At 46.3% G+C, this 8,894-nt stretch overlaps 1 pseudogene; it reads left to right on the top strand.

Annotated features, from left to right (window-relative positions):
* Nucleotides 1-7,248: 7,248 nt before the first annotated feature.
* Nucleotides 7,249-7,367, top strand: LOC138989071 (5S ribosomal RNA; annotated as a pseudogene).
* The last annotated feature ends 1,527 nt before the right edge of the window (nucleotides 7,368-8,894 follow it).

The following is an 8,894-nucleotide window of genomic DNA, read 5'->3' on the forward strand; positions in this document are numbered from 1 at the left end:
TTAAAACCTGCCTTGCAAATGCATTGACATTTCGAGGACCCTTTAGTTATACTCTTTGCCTCCCATTCATCTGGGAATTGTTGCTTATCTTTGGACATGACATCCATAATAACACACTCTGGGCATTGCAGGTATGAATATACCTCCATATGATAAAAAGATCCAATTATCATCATGATATTGTTCAACATAATTGGCATTTTCTTTTTCTTACCTTTTAGTAAAATAAATAAATGATGTATGGCCAACACATTCAGTAGCTGTATTATCTTTTGATTAATCCAAGTAGTCACTTTCCAGACCATTCCACAAAGGCGGTTCTCAACTAATGAGCAGGCTGCAGCTTTGTGTCTGGGTGTCTTCGGCTCTTTCCCCTCCCGACGGGATGGGCTTCGAGTGCTGGTGCAGACTGAGCAGATGGCCGGGCTGTTTATCCTCTCAGGCCCCTCGGTCCAGCCGAAACCTGCACACTTCACCCCTGGCTGGGTAATCCCAAGTCCAGCTAGAAGTGAGGACAGAAATGTTTGCTGGGCCTAAGCTCGTCCCATGTCTGTTTGCTCTTGAAGCCAGACTGGCCTGTTCCTTGCAGATCTGTGGGGAGGCTGCAGTGTCCTTGAATTTCTGATTAACTCTTCCTTGACTGAGTCCCAGGGGGCTGCAGGCAACCACACTGGGGGACACTGTCCTGGCTCTGCATCCTTACCTTGCCAGATCCCACACACCATACCACACGTACAAACACTGTGCCACACGCACACTCATGACACCCTACATGTCATATCACACATGCATCACACCAAACCCCATGTACCAACACTGTGCACACATGCACACACACACACCACACACACACACACCACAGACACCCTACATATCACACCACAGACACCCTACGTATCACACCACACACACATCACACAAAATCACGTGTACAAACACTGTGCACACATGTACACATACACACACACACACACCCCAGACACCCTACATATCACACCACACACACATCACACTAAATCACGTGTACAAACACTGTGCCACATGTGCACACACAGCGCACCACACACATACACACACACACATCACACACACCCTACATATCACACCACACGCACATCACACCAGATCACGTGTACAAACACTGTGCACACATGTACACATACACACACACACACACCACAGACACCCTACATGTCACACCACACACACATCACACTAAATCACGTGTACAAACACTGTGCCACATGTGCACACACAGCACACCCTACACACCACACCACACACACACACACATCACACACATCTTACATACCATACTGCATACACACACACCATACTATGCTCACACTCACACACATACACATCACACACAAACACCACCCCACCCCCACACCCCACATATACCAATGTACACTTGCCATGCCATATGCACATGTACACACAGCATACACCATCCACACCACACACACCACACACAAACACACCCCCCCAACTTCCCTCCTCCAACATACCCGACACTCCCACATCTGAGGTCCAACCACTGTTTTCTTAGCATCTTCCCTGAGCCTTACCATGAAGGGGATTCCCAAAGCAAAGCCTGCGAGGTTTCCTCCTCAGGAAGGGCCCATCTGAGCACACCGAGAATGAGGGAATGTGTGAGTCTCTTCTTCCGGCCAGTCATTCATTCCCTACGTTTCTGTCTTCCATAATGCACCAGGAGCTCTTCTGAGTCTTGCAAGGAAGTAGGGGTGGAATGAGGATGCGGAGAGTGGGCACAGCCCTGTTTCCATGGCGCTTGGGGTCTGGATAAAGGGGATGCTGAGAACATGTCAGCAAGGAGGACGGTCACAACCATGAACACAGGGACGAGTGAATACCTGGGACCCTGAAGCAGGAGCTGTAGGGGAAAGATGGTGACAAGAGGAACACTAACCTGTGACTGTTCCCACTGCAGAGGGCAGAGGGCAGCTGGAAGGACTGCAGTGAGAACAATGCAGTGTGTCCGGGATGTGGAGGCCTGAGGGCTGGTCAGTATAGTGTGAGAAGTCCAGGGGTTGTGTATGCAAACATCCCTTTCCTGGGTGTAGAGGTGATGACAAGGTATGGAGGGTGTGCCTGGAAGCACTGGAAGGAGCAGGAAAGTCGGGGGTGCTGGATCCCAGAGAAGAGGAGCCCACCATGGGGATGGAGGGGTGGCCGGAAGAGGGAGCAAGGAAGGGGGCTACGCTGGGTCTGTCCAGGGACAAGCAACTGTGAAAGATACAGGCAGGGTCATGTTCTGCTTTTCATTTCTCTTTTCTAAACTTTTGCTTTGAAAGAATTTTGGATTTCCAGAATAGCTGCAAGGATAAAATTTGCATATACAGTCCACTTGGTTTCCTTTTGTGTTAACATCTTACAAAACCAGAGTCCATTGGTCGAAACTTAGAAACATTGGTCCAAACCGAGAAATGATTATTGGTAAAATACTGCTGATTAAACCACAGAACCCCTTTTCCACTGAGACTCAATCCAGGGCCCCAGGGTACCTTAAGATGTCCTGTCTCTTTGGTTCCCTCCAGTGTGCAATGACCCCTCCGTGAATCCTTATCTTTTACAATTTTGATAAATTTTGAAGAGTGCTGGTCAGTTATTTTGTAGAATTTCCCTCCCCCACTCACCAAGTTTGATGCTTTTCCGAGATTAGGTTGTATTTAGGGATTTCTGTGCAGAATATCATGAGCTGCTGTGCTGTTCTCATCATCAGGGCATGTAGGGCCTCAGATAGCTTCCTCTCTGGTGATGCTCACCTGGGTCTGTTGGTTAAGTCAGCATCTCCCAAGTTTCTCAATGGTTAAGTGACTGTTTTTCCTTTTCCGTATTTTTCTTACAAGAGAGTCACTCAGTCCAGCCCAGGGTCCAGAGGAGAGAGGTGCTAAGTTCTGGAGGTACAACTGTCCCAGAATTTGTGGGGTTATGTTAAATTCACCACAGTAACCAAAAAGTGTTGTCCACAGTATTATTATTATTATTAGTTAAGAGATTGCCTTTCCTTCTATAAGAAGGTGACATTTTTATTCATAACACTTTTGGCAGTCTCAGGGAAGACATCTGGCCCATCCAGATAGAGAACTAGAAGAACTACTCACGAATAGCTGTGGAATGCTATGCTGTACAAAGACCCAGAGGGGCTTGCGGTCAGGATAGAAAGCTGACCATACTCAGGCCTCCCTTCTCTCCTCTCGCTCCACTAAAATGACAGGAAAGGAAACCCTATCACCTCATAGGGAAAAAGAGAGCAGGTTGAAGCCAGGGATTAAGTGTCCTCACATATGTTGTGGTGACTCAGCTGAGTGGGTACTGACAAAAAGTGGTTGTCTTTCTGGCCACCCTACTGGGAAGAGCCAAGCAGTCTGAAGGGCAATGGGGCACAGGGCTGGAGGGGTTGGATGACTGGAGGGGCTGCGGGAGCTGGAGGGGCTGGAGTTGGAGGGGCCGGAGGGACTGGGGGAACTGGAGGGCCTGGAAGGACTGGGAGAACTGGAGGGGCTGGGGGCTGGAGAGGCTGGGGGGTGGGGGCGGAGGGAGTTGGAACGGCCCCCAGCAGGGGTGGGGTGAGCATCTACAGAGAGAGCCTCTAGCATCTCATGTTCCTCTCCCAGTCTGTACAGCAAGGGGTTACTCTGCCCACCATCACCCAAATGAGGAGGTATTAGTTTCCTGGGGCTGCTATATAACAGAGGGCCACAGAGCAGGTAGCTGAGAACAACAGAAATGTGCTTTTTCACAACTCAGGAGGCCAAATGATGACACCGTGTGTTGGCAGGGCCAGGATCCCTCCCAAAGCACAGGAAGAATCTGTCCCAGGCCTCTCTCCAACTGCTGGTAGTTCCTTGGCTTGTGGCAGCATAACTCCAAACTTCACAGGGTATATTCCTCATGAGAATGTCTGTGCCCAAGTTTTTATAAGAACATTAGTCATACAGAATTGGGGCCCATCTTAATTCCCCATTTTAACTAATTGCATTCGCAAGGAGACTATCTCCAAATAGCGTCACATCCTGAGGTGCTGGGGTTTAGGACTTCAATGTATGAATTCGAGGGACACACAATTCAGCTTATAATGTGGTGAAGAGTTCTCCAGCTGAAAGTACGGAGAGTCCCCATGTCAGGGACACCAGCCCTGGCAGAGGGCTGGAGAGTGCTATGAGGCTGATATCTAGTGAATATCAGCCTACAGGACTCTGCGTCCTCAGCTTCCTTTCCTGGTTTTGCTTTCACAGAGAGAGCAGCCAGGCCCACGTGTGCTCACCCGGGGAGAAGGTGAGACATTCTCAGACAAAATCCCACCAGGTATTGGCACATGACTGTCTCGCGAATGCATCTGGATCATCTCACGGCATCAGTGTGCAAGCCCCCTGTCCAGCTCCCATCTTCCCAAATCACATCCAGCCCTTCAATGCTTTCCTTTGAGATATGAACAGACAGCCAAGAGTCACAGATATTGGAGAGAGATTGTCCACATCAAAGCCTGAGACTCAGAGAGAAAAACCAGAAAGCAAATATGCAGAAGAAAAAATTACCAGGGAGCTAAAAGAGGACTGAAGAATAAGAGTTAATATTCTTATAAATTAAAGATTGAATTGCATCCATAGATTAAAAAAACAGCATGCTATGAAAAAATCATTACTAACTATTGGTCAAGAGGGAAGGTAGAATATAGCTATTTTAGACATGAAAGCAAGACCTATCTATCTGTACATCCACCTCTCATCTACTGATCAATCAATTGTCAACCTATCCATCCATCCATCCATCATCCAGAAAGCCAGTAATTACCTATCTACTTACCTCTCTATATAGTCTGTTCCTGGCCCAGAGGTCGCACCTGGGTCCCCTGTATTGTAGGCAGATTCTTTATGATCTGAATTACCAGGGAAGCTCTATTATCTATATATTCATCTATCTATATAGTTTGTTCATCTATCATATATCTCTGTATCTATAATCTATTATCTATCTATCTATCTTTCCCCTGAACTCTGTCTTTGAAAATTACTGGATAATGCACTTCAGTAAAATAAGGAAGAAAACCAGATGAAATGGAATTCTTGAAACAGAGGACCCAAAACAGGAGAGAAGTGGGGAAGTCTCAAAAGTCTCTAGGAGAAAAAACTCTGAATACTGGGAAAAGTTTTCAAGTATTTAACACATGTGTTCAAATTCTTAAAAACTTTTGCTAAGAAGTACTTGGAAAACTAAGCAAGTGAAAACAGAAGACAATTTTTAGTTTCTGGGAAAAACCCCATAAAGATTGTGTGAGAAGTGAGGCACTCTCACTCCAGGCATGGGGAACATTTGTGCCCCATGTAGATAATGTAAACTCTGTTGGGAGGGGAGGACCCGGGGAGGTGGCACATGGGGGTGATGGAGAGAATGAGTTCTCACCTTCCTTAGTTAACACGATACTCTAGAGTATTGATTAATCAAGAAATAGCAGGATTGTATGTCACATAAAAACACGGAAATAAATATCAGAAAAAAATCTTTGGGAGTTGAAAATACCTTCCTCTAAGCAGTAGTAGTGTTTTGAGCACTAGGCCCAACCTTTTTATTTTTTTAATAAAAGCTACTTAGAACACTTTGATTTCACTCTGTGGACGTACTTTGCTAAAAATAGAGGCATGATTTTACAGCAGAAAGGCAAATAGAAAAATGTGTACACACAGCTCCCAGAGGCTTAGACACAGTAAAAGGTTTCTGGCAGGATTCTGTGTTGTCTTTTTCTTAGTGAGACAGGCCGATAGAGCTGTATATTTATGCTGCCAGAACTGGGAGGAAGCCCTTCTTGTTGCTTGGGGCCATTCCACTCCATCTGTCACCCTCTCCTTGAAAATGCTTTTGTGACAGGATGCTTACAGTTCTAGCACCTTGCCCTGATCATTCCTGATGTGAGTCACAACTTTGCCGTTCCCTGCAGGGGCGGGCGGCTCAGAAGGCCTGGGAGCCCTTGTCAGACAGTGAGAAAGAAAACAGCAGCTTTCTGTTAGTTCTGATAGAGCTGCCATTCTCCACTGAGGAACTTAATTGGTAAGAGATTGCAGGCTGTTAGAAAACCCAGGTCATGAACTGTTTGGCCATTATTTTCGATATCTACGGAGAGACTCCTAATTTCATCAGCCACCGCCCCCCCCACCAGTCCCAACCTTCATGTTTGTGCATCTTGGAGTCTATACCCCATATTTTGCTCACATTGGGCTTCTTGGAACAGCTTTTTCCACATCCTCCTTCTTGTTATTCTCATCATGATGTCCTCTAACTCTCCTCCCATAGGAGCAGAGCCAATGCCAGTGCAGGGGAGAGGGATCTTTATGGCAACATCGAGTCTGTAGCCCCCAGCCCATGAACTGCCCCATCCCAAACTTGCCTTGGAAAGAGGGGAGATCCATAACACACATGAGAGCCACTCTGGGGAGAAAGAGTAAATGGAAGATGAATGCTGATGCTGGTTGGTGAGAGGGTAACACGCAGGAAGGCCAGGGGTCTCCAAATGGAGGAAATAGGCTGTAAGTGTCAGACATTTTTTAATCTCTCTCTTAAGTGCCAGGAGGAAATAAACTACTAGTGTTATATTTTTTTACCTTCTCCATACAAATTCAACAACTGTTGTTCATGGGGTTCCCAAGGCAAGAATACTGAAGTGATTTGCCATTCCCTTTTCCAGTGGACCACGTTTTGTCAGAACTCTCCACCATGACCTGTCCTTCTTGGGCAGCCCTATACCACATGGCTCATAGTTTCATTGAGTTAGACAAGGCTATGGTCCATGTGATCAGATTGCTCAGATGGTAAAGCGTCTGTCTACAATGTGGGAGACCTGGGTTTGATCCCTGGGTCAGGAAGTTCCCTGGAGAAGGAAAAGGCAACCCACTCTAGTACTCTTGCCTAGAAAATCCCATGGACGGAGGAGCCTGGTGTCCATGGGGTCGCAAAGAGTCGGACACGACTAAGCAACTTCACTTTCACTTTCACTTTCATGGTCCATGTGAAAGTTTCAAAGTCCATGATCAGATTAGTTAGTTTTCTGTGATTGTGGTTTTCAGTCTGTCTGCCCTCTGATGGAGAAGGATAAGAGGCTTATGGAAGCTTCCTGATAGGAGAGACTGACTGAAGGGAAAACTGGGTCTTGTTCTGATGGGCAGGGCCATGCTCAGTAAATCTTTAATCCAATTTTCTATTGATGGGTAGGGCTGTGTTCCCCTCCTTGTTATTTACAGCTATAGCACCCTGAATGTGCCCCGTCTCCTCTGATCTGGGAAGCTAAGCAAGGTCGGGCCTGCTTAGGACTTGGATGGGAGACTGCCTGGGAATACTGGGTGCTGTAGGCTTTTTGTCTCCCCTTTCCTTTGACTTCCCTGGTGGCTCATATGGTAAAGCGTCTGTCTACAATGTGGGAGACCCAGGTTTGATCCCTGGGTTGGGAAGATCCCCTGGAGAAGGAAATGGCAATCCACTCCAGGACTATTGCCTGGAAAATCCCATGGACAGAGGAGCCTGGTAGGCTACAGTCCATGGGGTCGCAAAGAGTCGGACACGACTGAGTGACTTCACTCACTCACTCTCTCACTCACTCAAACTATGGTGGAGGTAATAAAGATAATGGCAACCTCCTTCAAAAGGTCCCATGCAAGCACTGCTACACTCAGTGCCCCCAACCCTGCAGCAGGCCACCACCAACCCACACCTCTTCTGGGCACTTGTGAGGTCCTTGTCTCTTGTGGGGTCCCTGCTTCTTTCTCCTGGGTCCTGGTGTGCACAAGGTTCTGTTTGTGTCCTCCTTCCAGTAGTCATGTATGAATGTGAGAGTTGGACTATAAAGAAAGCTGAGTCATAGCAAAATCCCTCTTCCAACAACGCAAGAGAAGACTCTACACATGGACATCACCAGATGGTCAATACTGAAATCAGATTGATTATATTCTTTGCAGCTAAAGATGGAGAAGCTCTATACAGTCAGCAAAAACAAGACGGGAAGCTGACTGTGGCTCAGATTATGAACTCCTTATTGCCAAATTCAGACTTAAATTGAAGAAAGTAGGGAAAATCATTAGACCATTCAGGTATGACCTAAGTCAAATCCCTTACGATTATACAGTAGAAGTGAGAAATAGATTCAAGGGATTAGATGTGATAGACAGAGTGCCTGATGAACTATGGATGAGGTTTGTGACATTGTACAGGAGGCAGGGATCAAGACCATCCCCATGGAAAAGAAATGCAAAAAAGCACAATGGCTGTCTGGGGAGGCCTTACAAATAGCTGTGAAAAGAAAAGAAGCGAAAAGCAAAGGAGAAAAGGAAAGATATAAGCATCTGAATGCAGAGTTCCAAGAATAGCAAGGAGAGATAATAAAGCCTTCCTTAGCAATTAATGCAAAGAAATAGAGGAGAACAACAGAATGGGAAAGACTAGAGATCTCTTCAAGAAAGTTAGAGATACCAGGGGAACATTTCATGCAAAGATGAGCCCAATAAAGGACAGAAATGGTATGGACCTAACAGAAGCAGAATATATCAAGAAGAGGTGGCAAGAATACAGAGAAGAACTATACAAAAAAAAAAAAAAGATCTTAATGACCCAAATAACCATGATGGTGTGAGCAGTCACCTAGAGCCAGACATCCTGGAATGTGAAGTCAAGTGGGCCTTAGGAAGCATGAACAAAGCTAGTGGAGGTGAAGAAATTCCAGTTGAGCTATTTCAAATGCTAAAAGATGATGCTGTGAAAGTGCTGCACTCAATATGTCAGCAAAATTGGAAAACTCAGCAGTGGCCACAGGACTGGAAAAGGTCAGTTTTCATTACAATCCCAAGGAAAGGCAATGCCAAAGAATGCTCAAACTACCACACAATTGC

Source organism: Bos mutus, chromosome 8 (assembly GCF_027580195.1).
Source record: "Bos mutus isolate GX-2022 chromosome 8, NWIPB_WYAK_1.1, whole genome shotgun sequence".
In the NCBI taxonomy this organism is placed as follows: domain Eukaryota; kingdom Metazoa; phylum Chordata; class Mammalia; order Artiodactyla; family Bovidae; genus Bos; species Bos mutus.